Source organism: Sinohyriopsis cumingii, chromosome 19 (assembly GCF_028554795.1).
Source record: "Sinohyriopsis cumingii isolate HCF-2022 chromosome 19, ASM2855479v2, whole genome shotgun sequence".
Classification (NCBI taxonomy): Eukaryota; Metazoa; Mollusca; class Bivalvia; order Unionida; family Unionidae; genus Sinohyriopsis; species Sinohyriopsis cumingii.
This window is the reverse complement of record NC_142979.1, coordinates 38622842-38648317: the sequence shown is the minus strand read 5'-3', so window position 1 is coordinate 38648317 and position 25476 is coordinate 38622842. Positions and strand designations below refer to the sequence as shown.

At 36.7% G+C, this 25476-nt stretch overlaps 1 protein-coding gene across 4 annotated transcripts in view; it reads left to right on the top strand.

The window, feature by feature from the left end:
• LOC149775526 (beta-1,3-galactosyltransferase 1-like) overlaps positions 1-25476 on the top strand; it is a 50124-nt gene that overhangs the window by 12596 nt on the left and 12052 nt on the right. For 2 of the 4 annotated variants that reach the window (XM_089943864.1, XM_089943862.1), the window contains exon 1: positions 16501-17244. The exons of the other annotated variants lie outside the window; for them this stretch is intronic. The gene's annotated coding sequence lies outside the window, so the exon portion shown is untranslated. Of the gene's footprint in view, positions 1-16500; positions 17245-25476 lie in introns of those variants that run through there. 4 annotated transcript variants of the gene reach the window in all.

Genomic DNA, 25476 nt, shown 5'->3' with positions numbered 1-25476 from the left:
AGGTTTCTGGAGACATCAGAGGTCCGCGAACCACTTGAAGAGGTATGGTGGCGCTATACAGTTTCGCATTTTGCATAGGGTTAGGAATTTAAAGAAAAAGAATGTCCCCGGCTTTCCTCACTGGTTATACTGGCTATTTAAAAAAGACCTTGTATATCTTAGGTATAATGCAAAGAACCTTTAATTCCCTTTATTTTGGTGTATGATTGATGGGTGTACTATGGGTTATAGAGTATACAGCTTGGCCTTACTTCAAATGTGCACCTTTCAAAAAAGTGCTAGCTCTACTTGGTCATTTTCACTTCCTGAACTTCAGAGGTCAATTGTATAAAAAAGAGCCGATAACTTTTTTTACATTTTATATATTTGGTAATTCATTCATTGCACTTTCAGAAGCTGGTATTGTCTAGTCTGGCAAAATTCATTTTCCCTATTTTAATAGCTGCTATGTATAGTGTACTTTAGACTAATTCAGACTGATTTTTTAACACAAGGGAGCAGTCATTTTAGTTAGCAGTGTGCTTAAATCATGTAAAATTTCCAAAAGTACAATATCCAAAAGAAATATCATCCACATTACATTAATGTAGCATAGAGGTATGCAAACATTCTCTCCACTGTGCATGTTTTAAATGCAAACTACTTCACCTTACATACGTCACTCTCTCAAAAGTACATATTATCTGGTGAGCGCCACCTATGCTTTGAGCAGGAAGCGTGGAGCAAAGAGGTCTTGATGCTGGAGCATTTCAGGAATTCCACGCGCAGTCTCTTTGGATATGCTTGCCTGCTTTCACAGGAGTTCTGCTTCTTGTCCTTGATTGGTTCGGTAAGATTGGCAATTTTTTTTCTCCAGGCTTTTTTCATTCTGCGGTGTCGTTCTTGTAGGCGGTGTGTGAAGCGATATGTCATGTCGTGACTTTTACTTTTGTCTCCTATGTCATTGAAATCGTGTGATCGATTCATCTTGACAGCAAAATTTCATTTGATCAGATTTCACATGCAGAGGGTTCCCTGTATATAGGGATAATGTCATAAAGTAAGACATTTCATTCGATTCTCAAACAGTCATGATGGAAGAGTCACTACAGCTTACCCTTCTGGACCTGGGTTTTAGTACAACAGACCGCTGATACTTTCATAAATTGTAAAGACAATCATTCGAAAGTTTACTTTTGAGGAAGGGACGGACTACTTCTCTCTCGATAAAAGTCACAATACTTGTTATGTCTGCCTGGAGAAAGGATATTGGGCTCCAGAATGCCCAAATAGTCGTAAAGGAAAGACGGGAGAAAATAGAGAAAGTGGCCAATATATATGTTATCATTGTCAGTAGGAAAGAAACGAGTTAGCAGAGTGCCATAAAATAAGAGAACCAACAAATACAAAAAAGAAACGAGAGAAAGAAGAGAAGGAGAGGTCCACCAAAAATGAAGAATTCATGCCAGTCCAGAAAAGCAAGAAAAGAAGACGAGAAGAGAGTAAAGACGAGGAATAACCCGTGCCAGTGAAGAAATTAAAAAAAACAGACATAATCTTTTAAAGAAGAAGAAAATGATGATTTATGATGTGAAATATCATTGTGACTTCTAAAAGAGCAATACGAAAAGAAAACCTGTATTTTTGTCTTTGATTTCTTTTATAGACTATGGATAAAGACACACATACACTCACACATGTACACAATTTCATAATGGTAAACGGATTTAAGTTTTGCTTGATTTGCAATCCTTGAGTTGTATATCTTTCTAGAGAGTAGAGAGGTGGGTGGCTCTGAAAAGAACAGTTGGGTGTTTGTTATTTTTATAAACTAGTAAACTGGACATGATAAGCTTCAACTGTCTCACGCCCTTCCCACGACCAAGGCATACGTATACTCCTGCTCCAGCGGAGGTTTTGGTAGTGGTCATTATGGCTGATGGTTTCTAAAGGGTAGTCAGCGTTGAGGTAGTGTTAGCTGAGTTGACTCGTGGTAGGTCTCTTTCTCTTGGGCAAAGTTAATGATGTATAATACATTTGTTTCGGATTCATTAACCCCATCAAAATGTCTCGTTGCACAATTTTTTGTTTTCACCGTCATTATTCTGACATCTTCGCACTGTCTCGTCTCTTCTCGTTTCTTTTCCCCTCTTCTTGCTGCTGTTGAATCACCAAGGCTTGTTCTGCTTCCTTCTGGTGTTGTAAAATTTCTCCAGTTCTGCATTCTTCGTATGCCTAAAATCTTCTAACCAAGGTAACGGGGAAGAAGGTGGTGAAGGCATTGGTGCCGGCACCAATTCTTGCGATGACGAAAGAAAATCCACGAAATTAAAATCATTCTGTTCTGGAAGTATGACCGTGGCTTTCGATGCCGTGATGCCATCACTCCCCGTCTCCACATCAGGTGCACCCCAATAATCATCTTCCTAGTTTCAGCCATATTTAGTTTATGTCGCATCGATTCACTGCGCACGAACACTAGTGCACCTGTTTACAGCATTTGACGTCATACGGCGCTCACTTCTGATTGGAAGAGAGACTTCTCGAAGTGCCTGAACTTTGTAACGCCACTTTGGATTGCTGAAACAAGTCAATACGTTTCGATCCGACCTTAGACTATAATTACAAGTGCTTTGTCTGATGGCTTCACCTGTTTATGCGAGAAGATGTAGACAATCCTTGAATCCTCCACGATTGTTTCTGGGATATTGTTCAAACCGGACTACCTCATGTATGTGAGGAATTCTTGGGCGATTAACGGAATCATCGATAGAGCCCTATAGAAGAAAAGAATATATGTGGAGGGATGATCCTGTCTTAAGACGGCCTTGATGTATAAGCCTGCTGTCAAAAGAGGTTTAAGGAAGAGAAGTCAAATGAGATCCTGTTTATGTTAACTCCTTTGAATTAACAAACACCAACGGCCCTTTTCAGGTCCACTCATTTATATGGGAAAGATACTCTTTCACCATTGCCAAAATTAATTTTGTCTTTGTTTTGTTTCTTTGTGTATGCGTGTGTGTTTCTTTGTTTCTATTTTTTTAAAACCTCAACCTTAAAATCCTTACCCATCCTCTTTCACTCATCAAGCCCTTTTGACTCCATCAACCCTTTTGAGGCTATCAACCCTTTTGAGGTTATCGGCCTCTCTCACGTAAAATTCCTCTTGAAGCTATCAGTGACTTTTGAGGCTGTTGTGCTCGATATTACTACTACGGTTTTTCCAAAGAGAAACGAATGATATGAACTCAAATCCAATTGAACATGCTTAGAAATATCATCGTAAAGTATTAGTCTTATGGACCAGTTTGTTATGTAATATTCTACTTACAAATGACCCTTACAATCTACAATCATGAACAAAAGTTAAATATACAATACAAATACATCCCTACATACCTGCCAACATACATACACACATACATACATATCATGACATAACATTTATGAAACTAAATATTAACTCCAGTTCATACGACTTTCGTTAAAATTCTTAAATATCAAATAAGAAAACTCTAATGAGCAAGCTGCAAAATTACGTTTATCGAATACAATGGATTATACCTTAATAATGAGTAATGGTGGGTAGCCCATGTGGATTTTCTCAAATAGTATATTGTTAGAAAATACAAAGAACGCAGTCGATGTACAATTTGTCACCGGTAAATCTGTTATATATAAATCTTATTGATTCCGAAAGAACAGCGTTCCTTAAAAAAAAATGATATCGAAATCAGGTGATTCGGAGGACATTGTGCTTTCTCTTGTGAATACGCACAGTATATTTTAAAGTGATTTTCTCGTCACATCATAGGCTAAACATGGCAGCCGACATATCCGACTAAGATCGAACGCGGGAAAATGATTGGAAGATCCCTCAAGTAATAGTTTTTCAACCTTAACAGGGTTACAGACTCGTTTTGCTCAAAGTTATATTTATGTCACTACAATAAAGAGAATAAGCAATTAAAAGAATTAGTTAAAAGAAGATGTCATGTAGGCCAAAACATATTTAAAGTGAAGTATTTACCCCGACTATGTACTTTGGATACGGGATTGCTGACAACACATTAGAATAAAAAATTAATGATATTTCACTACAATAAATTGTGATACTTTTGAGTAGTCTGATTATCGTGTATTTCTCTTGCCTGCAAAGAAACCCTAGTGGATATAAGTAGTGAAATAGTTTCAAAAAGGCAACTGAAACAATGTCTATTGTGAAATAAGATGAATATAGTCGTAGTAATAAATTGGTTAGTTTACTTGTCAATAACATTTCATACCATAAAATACAAGGTTATTTGTCACATATTAGATGTTATTTCATGGATATATATATATATATATATATATATATATATATATATATATATATATATATATATATATCCGTCTAAGAAACAATTTTCCTCAGTTGTCTGAAAAAACAATGCTTACACGGATATGTATATTATTATGTACAGTATTATTTTGCTGGTGACGTAACAAGCGCAAATTACTCAGTCCAGCGTGTCACAAACGACATCGCCTGGAACATTCCAACCACGTCAAAGTCCTTGCGAAGTATTCACAGCCTATCCTACTTGTGTGTAACATGTTTGCACTAATAACAAAATGTCACACGTTTCTCCAGGAAAAAAAGCGATATCATTTATGTGGTCAAGTCGTCAAAGTGGATCAACAATATTATATTCAAAGATATGACAACCAACAAGGAATTATTGAATGACACCCAAAACACAAAACGTTAGCATCCTATGGATTTTATCTTTCATGTCTCTGAATTATCAAGAGACTTTAAGTGTAGGAGAGCTTCAGGATGGACGTGAAAAGGTGTTTCGCGGCTCTTATTCTCTTTCTGACTTCTCAGAGTGGCTTTTAGACCCCAACGGCAACACTTGAGCGAGAAGGATGTGTAACGTTATGGCCATTGTTATCAATATGCTACAGTCATTGTTCAAAATATTTCGGCATTTAATGGGCATGGTCTTTCGAAATGTTATTCAGAACAAAGAATATAATTTCTACAAGTCACCATGGACGAAGTGAAATCTTTTACATTTTAAGTGGGGAAAAGTACAATATAAATATTCCAGGAATTATTTGGCTAAGCCATTGAAACGAATGCCTTAAACGTTTCGAATGACAGAAATGGATAAACACTATTTTCTGCCCTTCATCAAAGCCGAAGCAAATCAACAGCTCCCGTTTCGTCATTTCCTGCAAGTTCATGATTAAGCCTCCACTGGTACGCGAATGTTAAAAAGAAGCTTAAACAGTTTTCTCTCCGTGTTGTCAAACTTACACTTCAGACCCATTTGATTTTTAAGAAGAAATGTTGAAATAGTGTCGATCCGATCTGAACATTTTGCAATACTGTTCAGGAAAAATTGTCACAAATATGTATAGGTCATGGAAGGATGAATCCCTTGAAGGAAGCTTGTACCCTTGCCAATGGATATGGATTATAATACCAAAAGATGTTCATGGCGGACAACAAACAAGCCATCATACCGCTTTAATCCTGTCAGAATGTCTGCCGTAGACATTAAGCCGGAGTCTTGCGTTGATTACATTATTTGTGCAAATCTCAATACAAGTGGAAATAGCATGCTAGAAACCGTGTACAAAAGAAATATGGTTCTTCTCCTGTTTATGGCTGGGATGACAAAATCCACAGATCATGCACAAATTTCTGTAATGTTTATTTCATGAATGCCCAAGCTACGTTCATCAACAAATACTGAAAGTCCTTTGACAGAGACGACCAGGGAAGAGTTATGCGACAGAACTTACCAACGACGCTAGAGTTAGAAAAGTCAAGGATATCGAGTGATTCTTGAGCTATGGCGGAACCCTCAGCACGGGCCAGATAAAAGTATCTTTTTCGCTCACAAAAGGTTGATTAGGAGAATCAAATTCCACATGTATATCGAACCATTAAAACCACAAGCTCTTGAACAATTATATCATCTCCTGCATTACGTAACCTTCCCACAATTTAACAACTAGCAGGACTTTATTGGAAAACATCCAGTTGGGGTCAGCTTGTTATGGCAGTTTGTGCCGTCCAGGCAATGAGTGTTTAAATCCAGCAGAATCCTTTGGATTCCTACCGGAAACTGTTCTTTAGGATTCAAAATTGTAAAATTTATTTATTTTAAAGACCTGATTCAGTATGATTAAGTGTCATTTTTCCATTAATAAATCATAGAAATATTGATATTTAACCCCTAACCATGTGAGGCTCATAGCTTTCCTTCCCATTGTTTCCCTTTCTCATTTTGCCTACATTAGTGTATTATTTTCCACTGCACAATGATGAAGAAAAATCTTGGCAGGTGACACCAATATAGCTAGGTTATCAATAAAGTCAGGTTTTATATGTACATTACTTTATGAAATGGAAAAATGGGCCAAGCTACATACATTGAATGGAAATCTAGAAAAAAATTAAGACATGTAATTTGAGTCAAAATAAACAGTGTTCAATTGCGCTAATGTGTTATGCATTTTGTGGGTTTCTTTATTTATGAAAGTTTTATATTATTGTTTAACTTGTACAGCAGTTGTTTAATATCAGAAACAGAGTCCTATTTATTATTTTTATTAAAATGACATTTTATGATTTTTTCATGATTGTAGTATTAAGAATTATTTTCTAAATTACAAAATAAATTCAAATTATTGGACACAGAATAGTCTACAATGAAAATAACAATGACTGCTCAATAAAATAGACCAGTTATCTTCCACATCGCTGTTTGGAATTAGGGTGCAGAATATACCAAGTTGTAAACGCGCTGGTAATAATGACAATGAGGTAAAAGCTGAGTAAATGATATATTTTAAATTAAATTACAATTTCAAAACCTTATGAACAAATTTATTTAATAATAAGACATTTTATGGATGCTATGTTATCTTTTCCAACATTACGCTAGAAGAAAGACAATGAGCAAGAATATCGACATGATTTTTGTAAAATGTTACAAATATTCTGTATTAAGTTTCGTAAGTTTTGGTTAATATGGAGGAAGTCTTCCACGGAGCATACATGACACACTAGCTGTTTCGTTATTTCTTGGTACGCATCACACAATACATGCGTTCAGATACATTTCGTGCCTTGGTCTGAAGTACAATTGGTATAAAAGGAAAATAAGAAAGCAATTTTTACACTTTATGCTTGCTTTCCCTCTGCTAAGAAACAACAAATTTGCTAAGGGAAACATAACTTTTGATTTAAAATAAACAAACAAACAATAAAAGCAAAGCAAAGAAATACGAATGAAATCTTTAATTTACTTTTTCCAAGGCGATAGTGCGTCAAATGACAATAGTGCTCCTAAAACATATATATCCCATTTCTAGCCCAAACGGTTTCAAAATATCGTTTCTAAATAAAACATATATGTAAGGTATATACTCTTTAGTCCCACAGGCTACGTTCACGGTATCGCATTTTGTATATATGAGGTTTAAGTCACAACTACCTTAGTAGTCTAGAGGGTTCCACTCTACCAACTGAAATTGAGGCATCATATTTACAAATCTGAGGCAGAACAAACTGTACAATAAGGAGGCTTTTGTGCATGAGAATACAGAGGCAATACCATACATGCAAATATAACTTATTAATCCTCAATAGTTAGCTGTCAGCTCAGGAACAAAATATGCACACAATCACGCGTAAGGAAACACCATTAACGTGATCGTAGAGTAGACACATGCATATCAAATTATTCCAATAACTAATCTTTTTTCGAAACTCGATCGATATACCTGCATAGGCCTAATATTTTACAGGGGGAAGCTTTGACATTCATTAATTGTTTGATTTTCCGATAATCCAGGTCTATTGCGACAGAATGATTGTGATATTTTGTTCCTTCGAAAATTGAGGAAACACGTGATGATTCAAGGGTTAATATGGGTATATACTAGCCAAATTTGTTGTTCTAGTAGTGGGTATTACATGGCAAATGGTAACTGTAGTAGGATAAAATGAAATAAAAAGCAAAGAACCGGCTTCTTTCCGTTAAATTCATTTGGAAGGTAAATAATTTATAGTGAATGCAGTATCTTGCGAAGATACACTTGCCAGTGTGGATCCTTGGACCTGGAGTAAATCTCAAACGGTTCATATGACGTTTTTTAATATTCTAAAAAGAACAGCAAAACTCTTTCTTGAACAATCTGAAAATTACGTCTAAGGACTATAATGGATAGTTAGAACTTACACAGAACAAATATATTACTTAAAATGAAGCAATTAGCTAGACCCTTTCATTTGGGATAGAGGACTGGTGACAGCATATTAGAATAAAACTTACGAATATTTCACTACAATAAATGGTAACCATTATGATTAGTCTGGTTACCTTATGTTTCCCTTACAAGTCTTTTTCCATACACCAAAGAGAAACTGGCGAGATATTGCAATGTGTAAACTCCATAAATAATATTTTTTAAAAATGATTCCTCTCAAATTGTATATGAATGCAACTGACGACGATGCTAGAGACTGAACAAAAGGTAGGAACGAATAATTCTGCTGTCAAAATCTTATATCAGAATCAAGACACAGGACGATGACCAGGACGTGGGTCATATGTTAGCTTGTAAAACATTCTAGGGTGAAAAGGCTATTTCAGAATGTTTACAAATATTATCTTAAATTACATTCCACAACAAACAAAAAATATATGTTTTAAAATGACCATTTGCTTAATCTATAACCTACAATCATGGATACAAATTAAGCAGACAATATAGATATACACAACACAACATATTAGTCAAATATAAATGAACCACTAATATAATTAAAGTTAGACAGGATGAAATATTATGACTGTGTTGAGTGGAGCTTAGTTTTCGCTACTTCACTGACCTTCGACAACTCAAAATTGTTTTGATTCAGAGACATAAACAAGAAACTAATCTCTGAATCTTCAGTTGATAGAAGTTTCTCTTTAATAATCTTCAATAATCAACGGACAGTATATCCAAAAATTATTTCAAAAGAACTAAAACCTAAAGATTTTTTAACTAGTTCCCAAATAACAAGTAACAACTAATTAGCATCCTCGTCCCTGTTGTTTCCTGTATCAAAACAATATGACCGTAACTAAACAAACTTGGGTTTAACAGCTTCATCCAAACAAGTCTTGTTAGTTACAAGTGAATAAAGAACAACCGTTTCTCATGCTAATTAATTGCCGTGATATAAATGACTACCCTCACTGGGTAAAGAATGCACCACTCTGACAGAGACTATGTATGATGCCAAACTGATGCAATGGAGAGGAACATTAACAAAACCGCGCTCTTCTCCCTAAATAAGAACACTTTCAATAAAGAGATTTCTCAGATACAGGCAACGTACTTTGATAATAAAAGACTCTGTAAAGCTCGTGTGTCGCATAATATTGTATAGGGACAGGCTTGACAGACTCACCAGTATAAAATATAGAACCTTTCAACATGAATGGTTCATAATTCTCCATAATAAACTCAGACTGGGTTTTGTTTGATTGCTTTCAATACAAGATTACCTGGACCTCTTTGAAAGAAGAACATTTGTAATAGATCTTTCTTTATGCTGTTGTTTATTTTTCAACCTGCAGTAGTCAGAAATACCGTGCGCTTTCGTCTTACAGTACGTGTGCATAGGAAGAGATAAGGATTTATGATCGATCTTGTCAGACGAACTATTGAAAGGAAGACCTACTAACAAATGAAACTTGTAAGTCAAAGAGAAGTCATCATCTTTACGAGCAGAGATTTCCAAAGTTGTTCCTCATCAAGATTGGTCTTGAAGTAACAATGTATGCAATTCTTGAACTCATTAACTAATATGAGTTGTCTTGGTTTATCGTGGTCCCGACAAATTTTCTTCAACACAATCTATCGAACAGTTGTCCTTTTCCCCTGCAAATTCAAGACGAGTTAGTCCAGTTTATAATCCACATTTTCTAGGCCTCTGTCGATATGCCTTACGTACTTAGGTACCAACTACATAATCCTTCAATATATATTCTGACATAGGAAATGTCTGTCAAGCTCAAGCAACTCGCCCTTTTTGAAAGACGATAATTCTTTCTGGATATGAAACAAAGTCCTCCGTTTTGGATAACATGGTGAAAGATTGTTTATTATCTCATCAGATTTCGCAAAATTGTGAAATGAACATACCCTGGCTTAGACAATTAGAAAAAACAAAGTGAATTTAAATTTCAAAAGCAGTTTTAATTTTTGTCTTAACTATTTTGAAATTAATTCTTATCCCTATTCAGCCTCCATTTTCTTGTTACTAGTCTGTGGTTATAAATTAAGTAGCATAAAGAAGCAGAACCAACAAGTGTAGTAAAAGGTACGAGTGAATTTATTTTTCTAAGCTATCAAATGAAAATGTAAGAGGAACATGGAGTTTTGTAAAGAAATCTAAGATAGTCCTTTCAGTGTACAAAAGAATAGTGTTCTGATAAAATTCCAGTTCTTGAATGTGCTGATGTAACCATGGCCTCGAAGGTCCTAAGGTGATAACATTCGTGATACTTAACAATGGCACCAGAACGTCTTTGAAATGCATACACATCATTTAATACTTATACAGACTAAAAATAAGATAGGAACAGAAACGGGAATAGGAATTAATTCTTCCTTACTTCATTCTCCTTATATAAAGCAGAACGACTCTACCAGTCCTCTGTTTTGCAATATATTCCTACTCGACCTATGTCGCAATACCTCCCCATTTGACTCATGTCGAAATACAACCCCACCTGACTTATATAGCAATACTTAATAACACCAATGGAAAATTACTCAAACTGTAAACAGGTTCATTATCAATGCTGGATTTAGAAGCAACATCCAAATAAACAATATGTGTATTTGAGCATGAAATTTAGTCTTAAAATAGACTTTACAATCATGGGCAAACACGTGCAGCATATAATTTACAAATGATCATTACAATCTACAGACATGTAAAAGTTATAGGATCCATCGACATATGGTTGGGTAGATGGATGGATGGATGGATGGATAAATAGGTAGGTAGGTGGGTGGGTGGGTGGGTGGGTAGGTAGGTAGGTAGGTAGATAGGCCAACCGGCAGACCGACCGACCGACAGGCAGGCAGACAGACAGTCATAAAGACAGACAGACCAACAGACCGACAGACAAACAGAAAGAAAAACAGACACACAGACAGAAACACAGATAGATAGATATCTCCATGTCATAATTAGCAAAGCGCTCTCCGTCACGGATCACTGCCATCTCACCTCTGTCTGCGTGGGTTCGAGTCTCGGGCTCGGCCAATGTGGATATGTGAGAAAGCTTGCCTGTAGCTTCTCGTGGGTCGGTGGTTCTTTCAGGGGGTTTTCCCGGGTTCTTCCTCCACCATTAATACTGGCCGCCATGTATAGCCTCTCCTGTGCTGAAAAATGGTGTTAAATCCTGTAACAATAACAACGTCAATTTTGTAGCACTCATCTTCAATAGGCATGACTCGGTATGGTTGATTTTCATTTTTAATTTAATCTATAATTTTCGAACCCCACATTACGTTTTTTGATTGGGGTGGTGGTGGCTATATTTCCTTTCCATTTCTATCTCTTCTTCCTAATGCATACATTCTCGGTTGACCCTTTCATTGCTTAGTGATCAAGGGAAAACGCTGGTATGGTGACACCGGCTATAGATAATGTCATCGGTTAACCGTAGGCTTTACTTTTCATCATTATGTGAAAGGAAAACGTGGACAAAATTAGGAACCACCCACTGATGAGTTTGGTATTATCTGTTGAAAATTGTATTACATTTCATCTTTTCCATTTACTCTGACATTCATGGCCAATGTTGTTATGTATATCTATACCATGTGTGCTAATTATTATGATATCAGATTGTACGCGTCATTTTTAAACATTATATATATATATATATATATATATATATATATATATATATATATATATATATATATATATATATATATATATATATATATATATATATATAAAGATAGTGAGTTGTACTTTTAATTGGAGCAAACATATTGATGCGGTCTTTCGACCTTGGAAGGTGTAAAATAAAACTTGTTGAGAATTTGGTGGGATTTGAGTTCAGGTCATGGACTTTCCCCGAGGAAAACCAATTGGCCTAATTTCGGAATGGCTAACTATTAAGGCCCTCACCTTGTTGACAAAGTTAGAATGATCTGGAAAGGAAAATTCGACCCGTATCATGTGCCTCTTTGTTTTTTTATATAGAAGAGATGTTTACTTGAGAATTAGTTATTTTGTTAAACACCAGTCTTAGTCGAGTCATTTAGTTGAATTCAGTTGAAAGTATTTAATTTATTTATTTCAATTATTTATTGGACTTATAGAGTGCTTTTACTTTAAAACTAGATAGTTTTTTTTAGAGTTACTATAAATTCATTTAAAGACATGTTGAATTATATCATTTTGATACAGCTATACTGTTAACACATCGGACTATACCGGATTATTGACACAATAACACAATAGGACTTCATTCAGAATGCATGTGGCGTTCATTTAGAATACTCGACACTTTTGTACCTTTAATAGAACTTTACCTTTCAATCACAATAGTAATAGTTATTGGTCATTTTTCAATCTGTATTTCAGGGAAATAAATTACTTATTGACTTTTACAAAACTTGTTGGTTTTCGCTCCTCTCTTTTACTTAATTTAAGACCATAGAGTCGTTACAATGTTCGTCGATTACGGTTACCAATACCGAGACAGAAGGGACGACTTCTTTTCAAATTTAAATTGGAAAGACTCATTCCCAACAACCGTTATAGCCAAATGTTAAACGTTGACGTATTTAAAAAAGGCATACAAGTCCAGTCAAGACTTGGACTTTCAGATCAAATCGGTGGATCTTCACAAACCCATACTTTTGTCAGATTATAAAATTGTCAGGCGACCACTGGAAAATTTGTAACATCTGATCTTGAAGGCTTCCCTTGTACAAGGCAGCTCTTACGTGGCATTCTAGCCACGACGTCAATAATCGGTATAGCACCAAATTGATTGGAAAGAAGTCAATAATACCTTTCAAAGTTACTGAATTACCAAGTGCTTTTGAAATAACCGATTTCACAAGAGGATATGATTCTTTGGGGCGACTTTTCTTTTGTGTGTGTTTGTTATTTACTGAATTTCTTGCATTTCGTTTACCAGCCGAGTCTTGGCGGCCAAGTACATGCCAATTCATAATCAGCAAAACTTATCTTTAGACGAAAAGCTCATTGTGTTACACGTGCTGTGATTAGTCATGAATACAACGTTTATACTCCTGTATACAGACGATATTATTTGCACTATATATATTCTGCATCCTGACCAATACGTTTTGTGGCCAGTTGGAAATACCAGCAAATTTACGATTTAAAAATGCAGGTGACTGTACACGTCTTGGATTCGACAGTTGCAAAAAAGAGCTGGCCGATTACGCCGATGGCATCACGTGTATGACCGATGAAAGAAAGAAAACTTGAATAGTTTTTCAGTTGCAAGTAGGTTTTATTGCACCAAGAAATAGAAAACACCTAATGGTCTTTTTAAATGTGAATAAAATATTGTAATACTTATTGTATATATATATATATATATATATATATATATATATATATATATATATATATATATATATATATATATATATATATATATATGTATGTATGTATGTATGTATGTATGTATTCGAAACATATATAGCTATCCTTTTAACATGCTGTTTGTTAGACGAAAAGCTTCAGAGAATTTGCCATACATGTCATCCAATACAGGTCATGTTTGCTCGTTCGTAGCGCATCAAGTCACAAAGATTTTATTTCCACAAGACTAGAGAAACTCCACGATTTAAGCCACAGGAAACCCCTTTTCTTAGAGGTAAACATACTTCTTGTTGGATATACAGCCTCAATGTGGACCTTAATTTGGCCGTTTTCAAACTGAAACAGAAAATGTCACAACCTAACAGTACAAAGAAAACCCCGAGCTTCCCGGCAAATTCTAACTGTTTGACAGTGCGTGATCTTCCTCTCTTCGTGGATAATATTTCACTCTGCGTATTAAATCTCAGCGGACAATAAACATTTGTTAAGAAACTGACGTTGGATAAGCAGGTCAACCACTGTATTCAATCGTAGAAGGGGGCAAACTATAAACCTTAAATTATTACCAAACACAGCATCTACACGTATGATAAGCATTCAAATTTTAACGGTATATACATTCATTCACTGTGTATCAAGTGCCAGTGGGTTACCATTTAGTGAGGTAAATAACCTAGGGCAATGAAAGACGGACAACAGTACAGTATTAAAAAATCAACGCCCCATACGACCCCATAAATAATTTGACAATGGAAATGTTTTGACATCCTTCTAAAGCTGTATCCCATGCACTCCATGTATATTACTATTAATGTATGCATTGTGTATCTGTGTGTATATTCCTACCCTGCTTTTTCTCCTTATATTTCACTGCTAGTGATATAGGGGGCATAAGGGTGCGACTTATCCTCCTCCATTCATCCACCCATTCACCTCCTTCCTCCTTACAGGACCGCTCCGGTGGCCTAGTGGTTAGAGCGTCCGCCTCGGATGCGGGAAGTCGTGGGTTCGATCCCCGGCCGAGTCATGCCGAAGACATAAAAATGGAACTAACAGCTACCTCGCTTGGCGTTCAGCTTTAAGAGTTTAGTGTTATTATTGGTCGGCCTGTTGTATGGATAATGTGACTGGGTGGGACATGGCATGATACCCGAGTGCTAGGCATCACTATAAACTGCCATATTGCAGACATCGTGGCGATATGACTGAAAAATTGTTAAAGCTACGTTAAAAATCCAAATTACATCACATCACACACCCCTCTTAAAGCTGCTATACTGTCGTGTTATGCAGTAGCGGCCTTAGCAAACGAGGGGCCCGATTTGGATCAATTTGGCGGGGTCCCATGTGAACACGGCATTTGGAAATAAACTTTTCATCAAGTTTTATACAATATTTAACTTACAATATTCTTCCATCGCTTTAAGATTATTTTCTCCCTATAGCTATATTTTAAACAATTACTAGCGAGCGGGGAACTTTGAACGCGGTATCAATCGGCCCAAGGCCGATCTTGGTGTTACGTCAAGTCGGTTACCAGTTCTGTATCTGCGTGGGCGTGCGTGGGAATGCCTTATTCTAACGCTTAAAGTTGTAGTAGTTGCCTTTCTGGATCTAATATTCCTGAGTTTTGAATTTTCCCATTATGTAGTTTGTTTATTTTTGTGTATTGAGCGTACTTGTTGTTTTCGAAAAGTAAAACTGAGGTAAGCTCGTGGTGAACGTATGAATTTTGTTATCTTAATTTGGATTTCGCGTCGCCGTTCGTTCATGTCACCAGCAGCATGACAATCCGGTTTATATTTTCAGGGCCACATTTTTTGCCCGAAGAGAATGAAACCCTTATTTGATTCTTTGGATTGAGTTGAGTGTGAGAAGTTTTTGGGTGGGTGCGGGTTGCTTGCTCTGTAATACTATATTTTGCATGTGTGTGCTATGCTGTGTGTAAGCTTTATATGTGTATATTCTTTTCTGGGTGTCATGTTATGTGTACTATGCTGTGTGTGAGATATAGATAAATGTGTTTTTGTTGGGTACTAGATGGGGAGGGTTCTTTTTCTTGGCTTTTGGATTTGAACATTGGGTTTATTTTATTTGGGTTGGAGGGATGGCAATTTCTTTTCTGTTTAGTCTTGACAAGGATTGTTGGCTCTTTTCCTTTCCCGGTGTTCTTTCGGCCGTCTTCTCTCATCTGCTTCCATGCTATCTGTATTCTACCTTTTCCTTTCCAGTGTCTTTGTTAAACACTGCCCTGGTGATATATAGTCTTCTGCCTCTTCTTTTTTTCTTTGAAATTTCAGTTCTTTTTTCCACCTTGTTTGCCCCTTTTCCTGCTATATTGTCGTCTGTGTTCCCATGCCTGATTGTTAATTTGGTTAATTTATCTTTAGTTGTTATTTTTCTTTCCTAATTATATTTTTCCTGTTCGTTAGCCATGTGTTACTTAAATGTGTGGTCATTATGTTTGACCGTGACATTTGTATTGTGTGGTCATTATGTTTGACCTTGACATTTTTATTGTGTGGTCCTTATATTTGACCTTGACATTTGTATTGTGTAATCTGTTTTTGTTTTCTAAATTGTATTTCTTCCCTTCCCCCTGCTCGTTTGACTTTCGGTCTGTCTCTTCGACAAAGCAAATATTAGGTGGGTTGGGGTGGTGGTATCCTGTTTAAGAACTAGTTCCCCGCCGTGACAGGCCTAGCATTACCAGTCCTCTCTCCCTCGGGTTTGCGTTATTCTTTCATCAATATCGTTTTTTTTCCGATGATGTGTCCATGTCGGGTTTTTAATGACTGCTTGATGGGCTAGAATTATGATAATTATGTGTTGGTTCTAATTTGTTATCTAGTTAATTTTCCCCCTATTCACTTGACCTTTGGTCTTGCACATGAGCTTCAGCGGTCGTTAGTTTTATCAATAAATGGTGACAGGGAAGTGATTGGGATGGATCACTCCGCATTCGTGTGGAGGAAATATATTGTGTAAGTGGCATAACTTCGATGTACTTAAAGGCATTTTCTTTTGCCTTCATACGGAACCAGGAAACACTACAACCCATTACTACAAAAATGCTTAGATTCATGACAAATGCCGAGTTCAGCGTGTCAAACTTAAACTCTTGGCTCCATTCATTGGAAACATTTCACTCACTCTATGACGAAAAACAACAGACATTGTAAAGAAATGAACTGACATTGGACAAACAGGCCAGTTAGTGTAACGGGTTGAAGAAACAACGGCCGCAAATATGTAACAAAGTGAAGAACGAAGCATGCCTAATAATCACTGGCATTATAGCACATTTGCGGCCAACGTTTATTAAGCACACAATGTGTGGCCGTTTAGTATGAGAATTATATCCAGGGCAAAAACAAGAAACAAAAGCAGCATGACAAATTCTAAACCCGGCATATACATCAGTTAAAACCGGATATGCTTGAACAAACATTTTGGTATGTAAACGTTAGCCAATGCCTGTCCTTGATTGTGTTTATTCTTCTCTGCAATCTGTTTATTGGCTGTATAAGGTTGTGCTGTCTTAACAATCATACTCGTTTTTCTTTCTTCACTTGATTAATGCTGCTGGAGAGGTAAGTTTGTATACGTGTGAAAACTCCTACCCTCTCTCACCTTTCATTCCATATGTGACAGTATGTAAGTATATATATGTGTGTGTGTGTGTGTGTGTGTGTGTGTGTGTGTATTCCTACCCTTTTTATCCGAACACTATGTATGATAGGGTATAATTGTGTTTCTGTTATACGGTGAATTTATATTCCTACCTTTTTATCCGTACACTCTATGTATGATAGGATATAAGTGCGTTTCTGTGTACCGTGTGTATATATTTCTACCATTTTCCTCTCCTTGCACTTCACTGCTTGGGTTATAGGGTTTATAAGGCTGGTAGCTGGTGTTATTTTTGTATATAACGGTGTGTTAGGGAAGGTTTATGAAGACTATCAGGGCTATGATAGTGTTAGACAAAAAAAAATAAAAAATAAAAATAAGTAAGATAGAACAAGATCTGTGAACCTTAATTAGCAGATGTTAAATGGAAGATGTAACTTCAAGTTTGCCTGATAGTTTATACATCAGATTCATACATGAAATAACTGAAAGCACGATGTTGATTTTTGACAGGATTGAATACTGAACACTGAACTTGGACAGATAGAAGGAAGTCCCTATAGTGATTTGTCGGAAACAAGCTTGCATTAATGCAGAGATGGTACGGATGACCGATGCCTTCTTACTGTGCGGCTGAATTTTAAATGAATACACGGCGTGATCTTGTACCATCATAGTTTGATTTGGTTATATGTTTGTGTGATATATGCCCTATAACATTACAGTTATAATAAGAGAAACTTTAACAGGGCATTCCCATAAATGTTTATGAAATAATTGCGTATAAATAAATTATGACAGTTAGAGTGGCGGAGAAAATATAAGCATGCTAACATTTTAACTAAATTTGATGGACTAGAAAAATACAATATATTTGGTATAAATGATTTCCCCAGATGGCTATCATCGCCATTTGACGAACATGATATGAACAAAAGTGCAGTTGTAAAACATCATAAAATGTATTAGATCATAGAAGATTGTGTTGCAGTATAGACAACTTGATAGGTATCACACCTGAAATTGGATAACATCAGTTCATCTGCGTGGGTTAGAGTCTCGGGTTAGGCCGATCTGGGTATGTGAGAAAGCTTGACAATGGCTTATCGTGGGTCGGGGGCTCTTTCCGGGGTTTTCCTGTCTAGGTGTGATACATGCTTTATTCTCTGATCACACATCCGGGTTCGGTAAGAACGTTCTTTAAAATGCGAAACAAAAGGATTGCTATCATCGCCAATAGGTAAACATGATATGAAGAAATGTACAACATCAGACAATGTATTAGGTCACAAAATATTGTGTTGCAGTATATACAACTTGATAGACGCACCTGAAATTGGTTAAGTTGTCAAATTTAGTTTTTATCAACATCAGTTCAAGTTCCCTTAAGTCGTTTATTGCAACTTTGAGAATGACATCATCCAGTATAATATGTATAACAAAATTACAATGAATCTAAAGGAAACCAGCATAATCTAGCCAGTAGAAACAGCTAACCACATCCCTTAAGTTACTGTAGGGGACCCCGAATGATCTAAAATGCTTTCCGTCAAGGATCACTGCCACCTCACCTCTATCTGAATGGGTTCGAATATCGGGCTCGGCCAGTGTGAATGCGTGAGAAAGCTTACTAGTAGTTTCCCTTAGGTCGGTGGTTCTTTTCGGGATTTTCCTGGGTTCTTACTCTATCAATTATACTGGTAGCCATGTATGATCTATCTTGTGCCAAAACAACAATAACACAAGTCTGTAGGTCTAGTCAAACCAGTAATAGTACAAGCCAATAATGTACAGAGGTACTGATTGAATACAGGGATTTTGTAAGGTGCCGAATAGGGACAACTCTATAACGAAGTGAAGAATACGTAACTTAGAAATTCACAGATAGCAACGATAAATATTTGTACTCAAGGTGTACATGTAAGATCTGTGCGAGCGCGCAAGCACACACACATGCAAGCACGCACGCACACATCCACACACACACACACACACACACATACATACATACATACATACATACATACATACATACATTTACTTCATTTATGACCGCTCCGGTCACACATCTGAGTTCGATAAGAACGTACTTTAAAATGCAAAATAAAATGATGTTCAGCACGTGTATACATGCATAAATTGCACTGCATATTTACTTTCGTGTAAATGTTTCAAGTTTCAGAAAATCTGACACTATCTGGTGGGATTGTTAAGGCGCAGTGCACTCTATCACAAGCGATCTGTGAGTGATTGAACAGTTGTGTCTCTTGTTATATACCCGTAAAAAACAAGGGGTGAAAAATGTAAAACTTGTTGGGTCATCTCACGACCACACCCCTCCGGCAGTCTCTCACCCGTCTCCAGCACACTACATAGCTATATAGTCAATTAAAATCGATTATGTATTGTTGATTGATCAGGTGTGGATCTTAGAGTGCTGATCATCAAGTGAAGCAACAGCACATACTAACCCACCTAATATGATCCCGCTTAATCCGAATGTCCTCTGATCCTTGCCACCCCATGCCTGACATCTGGAGATTGATGTTGGTGTTTAGGGTCAGAGTCCACTCAACATGGTAATGGTAATTGTTCCCAGGAGCAGGTGAGATACCCATAGTGTGAATCAGCCATACAAATAATGGCGGAAGAGTCGATCATGGACACGAATTTTCCGGCGACTGATATTAGTGCATTTTACCAAACTCTTATTACCCCTGTCATCGATATGAGGTCAACGGAAAACCACACACGATAGTCCACGAAGAAGCAATAAAAACTAGAGCGAAAGTGTAACCATATGAATGAAAAGACGGTCTATTAGGCTGGTGTGTTTACCATATACTGTGGCATCATCTTGGACGCAAAGCTCAACATAAGAAATGCCAAATTTGTATATTTTATCTACTAGCCAGCACAAGTACGACACGGAACGAGGGTGCAAGGCGATCTTTGATAACTTAAAGTTACAGTTTGAATTACGACCATGACAGAGTTTGTCTGCTAACTGCTTGAATAAGCATTTTGATTTTATATTCATCATTTGCCGGGCTATACGAAAATACAAAGCATTCAATAAAATGGTACGAGTTAGTATCTCTGGTCAACCCTGATGTATAAGATCTGGACGACAAGCGTTATGAACTTGCTGGAACGTTCGAGGAAACCAACACATTTCTTTTATTCGACGACTGCACCTTTCTGTCTGGGATTAAGGATTATAAACGGACTGTTATTGAGCTCTTCCAATTCATCCACTATGCTGGCACTATCGTATGGGCTATAATACATAAGTACAACGCCGCTGCCCGTGACTTTCCGAGCAGACATCTTGGATATCTCTCTTTGAGACGAAGACTCATATTCGCACACGCTAAGAGAAAACAATATCATTGAATCCGAGCGTCGAGCAGAGGCCTGAGTTTCTCAGTATGGAGAATTTTGATAAAATACTTTAAACCGACAACACCAGATATGGTAATGGCAGTAATTGCACCATTGTAAGATATGGTGATGTCAGCAATATCACCAATGTACGATATGGTATTGTCATCAATAGCACCAATGTAAGATATGGTATTTTCATCAATATCACCAATGTAAGATATGGTAATGTCAGCTACATCACCAGTATAATATCTCGTTGTGTCAGCAATAACACAGTGTAAGATATGGTTGTGTCTGCAGTAACACAAATTTAAGATATGGTTATGTCATCAATAGTACTAATATAAGATGGTTGTGTTAGCAATAGCACCAATGTAAGATATGTTTTTATTAAACATAGCACCAATATAAGATACGGTAATGTCAGCAATAGCACCAATGTAAGATATGATGTGTGTGTGTGTGTGTGTGTGTGTGTGTGTGATTATGATTTTTAACGTACCTTTAACAATATTTCAGTCATATCGCTACGATGTCTGCAGTGTGGCAGTTTATAGTGATGTCTAGCACTGGGGCATCATGCCGCAGACATGTAGTATGATATTCCACCCAGTCACATTATCTTGACACCAGGCCGACAAGTCCTCACACTAACATCTTAATGCTGAGTGCCAAGCGAGCTAGCTGTTGGTACCATTTTTGTAAGTCTTTGGTATGACTCGGCCGGGGTTTAAACCCACGACTTCCCGCTTCAAGGCGGGCGCTGTAAGATATGGTTATGTCAGAAATAGCACCAAAGTAAGATATGGTTGTGACAGCAGTAGCGCCAATATAATATATGGTTGTGTCAGCAATAGCACCAATGTAAGATATGGCTGTGTCAGCAATAGCACCAATATAATATATGGTTGTGTCAGCAATAGCACCAATAAAAGATATGGGTGTGTCAGCAGTAGCACCAATATAATATATGGTTGTGTCAGTAATAGCACCAATGTAAGATATGGCTGTGTCAGCAATAACACCAATATAATATATGGTTGTGTCAGCAATAGCACCTATGTAAGATATGGCTGTGTCAGTAATAGCACCAATATAATATATGGTTGTGTCAGCAATAGTATCAATATAAGATATGGCTGTGTCAGCAGTAGCGCCAGTATAATATATGATTGTGTCAGCAATAACACCACTGTAAGATATGGCTGTGTCAGCAAAAGCACCAATATAATATATGGTTGTGTAAGCAATAGCATCAGTATAATATATGGTTGTGTCAGCAATAGCACCAGTATAAGATATGGCTGTGTCAGCAATAGCACCAATATAATATATGGTTGTGTCAGTAATAGCACCTATGTAAGATATGGCTGTGTCAGTAATAGCACCAATATAATATATGGTTGTGTCAGCAATAGCACCAATGTAAGATATGGCTGTATCAGCAATAGCACCAATATAATATATGGTTGTGTCAGCAATAGCGCCAATAAAAGATATGGGTGTGTCAGCAATAGCACCAATATAATATATGGTTGTGTCAGCAATAGCACCAATGTAAGATATGTCTGTGTCAGCAATAGCACCTATATAATATATGGTTCTGTCAGCAATACCAATAAAAGATATGGGTATGTCAGCAGTAGCACCAATATAATGTATGGTTGTGTCAGCAATAGCACCAATATAAGATATGGTTTTGTCAGCAATAGTATCAATATACGACATGGTTGTGTCAGCAGTAGCGCCACTGTAATACATGGTTGCGTCAGTAATAGCACCAATATAATATATGGTTGTGTCAGCAATAGCACCAATGTAAGATATGGCTGTATCAGCAATAGCACCAATATAATATATGGTTGTGTCAGCAATAGCGCCAATAAAAGATATGGGTGTGTCAGCAATAGCACCAATATAATATATGGTTGTGTCAGCAATAGCACCAATGTAAGATATGTCTGTGTCAGCAATAGCACCTATATAATATATGGTTCTGTCAGCAATACCAATAAAAGATATGGGTAAGTCAGCAGTAGCACCAATATAATGTATGGTTGTGTCAGCAATAGCACCAATATAAGATATGGTTTTGTCAGCAATAGTATCAATATAAGACATGGTTGTGTCAGCAGTAGCGCCACTCTAATACATGGTTGTGTCAGCAATAGCACCAATAAAAGATATGGGTGTCAGCAGTCGCGCCAATATAACATATGGTTGTGTCAGCAATAGCACCCGTGCAAGACATGGTAGTGTTGGCTGTAGCACCAATATAAGATATGGCAAAGTCAGCATCATCACCAATATAAGATATGGTTGTGTCAGCAGTAGCTCCAATGTAAGATGTCGTTTTGTCAACAACAGCACCAATAGAAGCATATGTCATATCACTTATGCCGAGTAACTTGGACTCATATGCTTACCTTCACAGGAATACATTCTGGAGGGAAAATAATCTTCACAAACAGCAAAAGCAGTCGGATTAAACTATATCCTGGCGAATATCAAGGGAAAGCTGGGCGTATTCTGTCACACCTTTCTCAGATTGCAAATATAACTTTATCTTCATATCAACATATAGAATAATCCCCCCCACACACAAAAAGAATAGAAATAACATGGTGTCCATATTTGTTCAAATTTGTTTGAATTGGTGTCGTACACAATCGAATTCTTTTGAAAAGTATGCGATTCTCTTTTCTGAATACAAGAATATAGACTAAACGCATTATTCTGTATAACTTTCTCTATCTTGCTGGTATTTTAAAAGAAAAATTCTTCATGATGTTCAAATTTGTTATTCTATCATGTATAGTCATATCTGTATTTTTCCGAACTTAATCAAAAAGGGTCGGTGGTTCTTTCTGGGGTTTTTCCCGGGTTCTTCCTCCACCATTAATACTGGCCGCCATGTATAGCCTATCGTGTGCCGAAAAATGGCGTTAAACCCTACAACAACAACAACAATCAAAAAGGATAATTACTTAGTGATCTAAGGCGTAAGGGTAATTACTAAGTGATCTAAGGCGTAAGGGTAATTACTGAGTGATCTAAGGCGTAAGGGTAATTACTGAGTGATCTAAGGCATTTGCCTTTTCAGATCACTGGCATTTCTATTCGTTGGAATCTCAGTTAAACCAATTTGGATATTTATGACGTGGATCGCCGGTTCTTCCGGGATTTTTTTACCTCCACTATATATGGCCCTTCGTGTGCTACAAAAAATGACGTTAATACCACAAAACTAAACCAACCAAATTAAATGTAATTAATTAGATCCTCATTACCCTATACTTTCTGTAATACAGAAATAAATGCACTCTGGATAATTAACTTTTTTAAAGAATTGTATTAGAGAGTAATGACACTACATGAGTAAGTGCATGAAAACTAAACTTGAAAGACTCAGTTGCAATGCCATGTATTCCCATTCTGGCTTTCATTAACTTGTTAGGTTTATAAATGTCTTCCAGAGTAACAATTATCTCTAAACCGCTACGATATTGTTCATAAAGATCACAGTTTACATCATCCACTTCATTTTTTAAACTCTGTGTCAACTTTAAATTTATTTATTTATCATGTACCATATACTAGTGGAATCTGTCTTTCATATCAATTTACCATCTGCCAACGACCAGCAGCGTCTGTCAATTTCTAACGGTTTAACATATGCATGGAATTGTAGTATCTGTCATTGATAACGGTTTACCATGTGCCATTGACTAGTTGTATCTGTCATTGATAAAGGTTTACCATGTGCATCGACTAGTAGTATGTCATTGATAATAATTTACCAAATGCCATCAGCTAGTAGTATCTTTTTTATAACGATTTTCCATGTGCCATCGACTAGTAGTATGTCATTGATAAAAATGCACCATGTACTAATAGCATCTATCGTTTATAAAAAATTTAGCATGCACCATTGACCAGAAGCATCTGTCACTGATAATAATGTACGATGTTCTAGTAACATATGGGATTGATGTAAACGTACCATATGTCCGTAGTTTCTGTCACTGATAACAATTTACCATGTATTCTGCTGTTTTTAATATTTATTTTTAAATAATGATTTGTTTATTTGATTATAGGTTTTGCTACAATATGTATCATGCTTGCAAAATAAACGTAAAGTACTCTATACACCAGCAACCAACATATTTTGAAATAGGTCAATAAATCACGTGTCTTAAACAAATCAGTCCATTTTCCACTCAGAAATCCCCTTCATAGTGTGATATATATATATATATATATATATATATATATATATATATATATATATATATATATATATATATATGTGTGTGTGTGTGTGTGTGTGTGTGTGTGTGTGTGTGTGTATTTTTGTCAAAGGCACGCGGAAGAAATTGTTTCGGTGTGAGGGATGCAAAGAGCAAGTTTTATCTTTCCTGATGTTGAAAGACTCGTTTTAGAAGTATTCTCTGTATAAAGCAGGGGTGCACAACCTTTCTCGGCCAAGGGCCAGATTACATTTTCTAAGACCACTCGAGGGTCGCAAATACTAGTTTCTTTAATATAATTACTGTTCACCGGCCAGATTTCTGTGTTGTTTTAATTTGCCCTGAGGGCCGGACAGAACACGTTCGCGGGCCGGCGCGGGTCGTGGGCTGTGCACCCCATAGTATAAAGTATCGCCAGTTACTGAATCGCCGATGGGAAGATAGCCCCGCCTACTCGTTAAAACAGCAACGTGTGTATAACCGTAGATTATGTATTCTGGCGAACACTCCCATTTAAAGTGCCAGGAAATGTGAGCCGGCAATTTTTAGTGT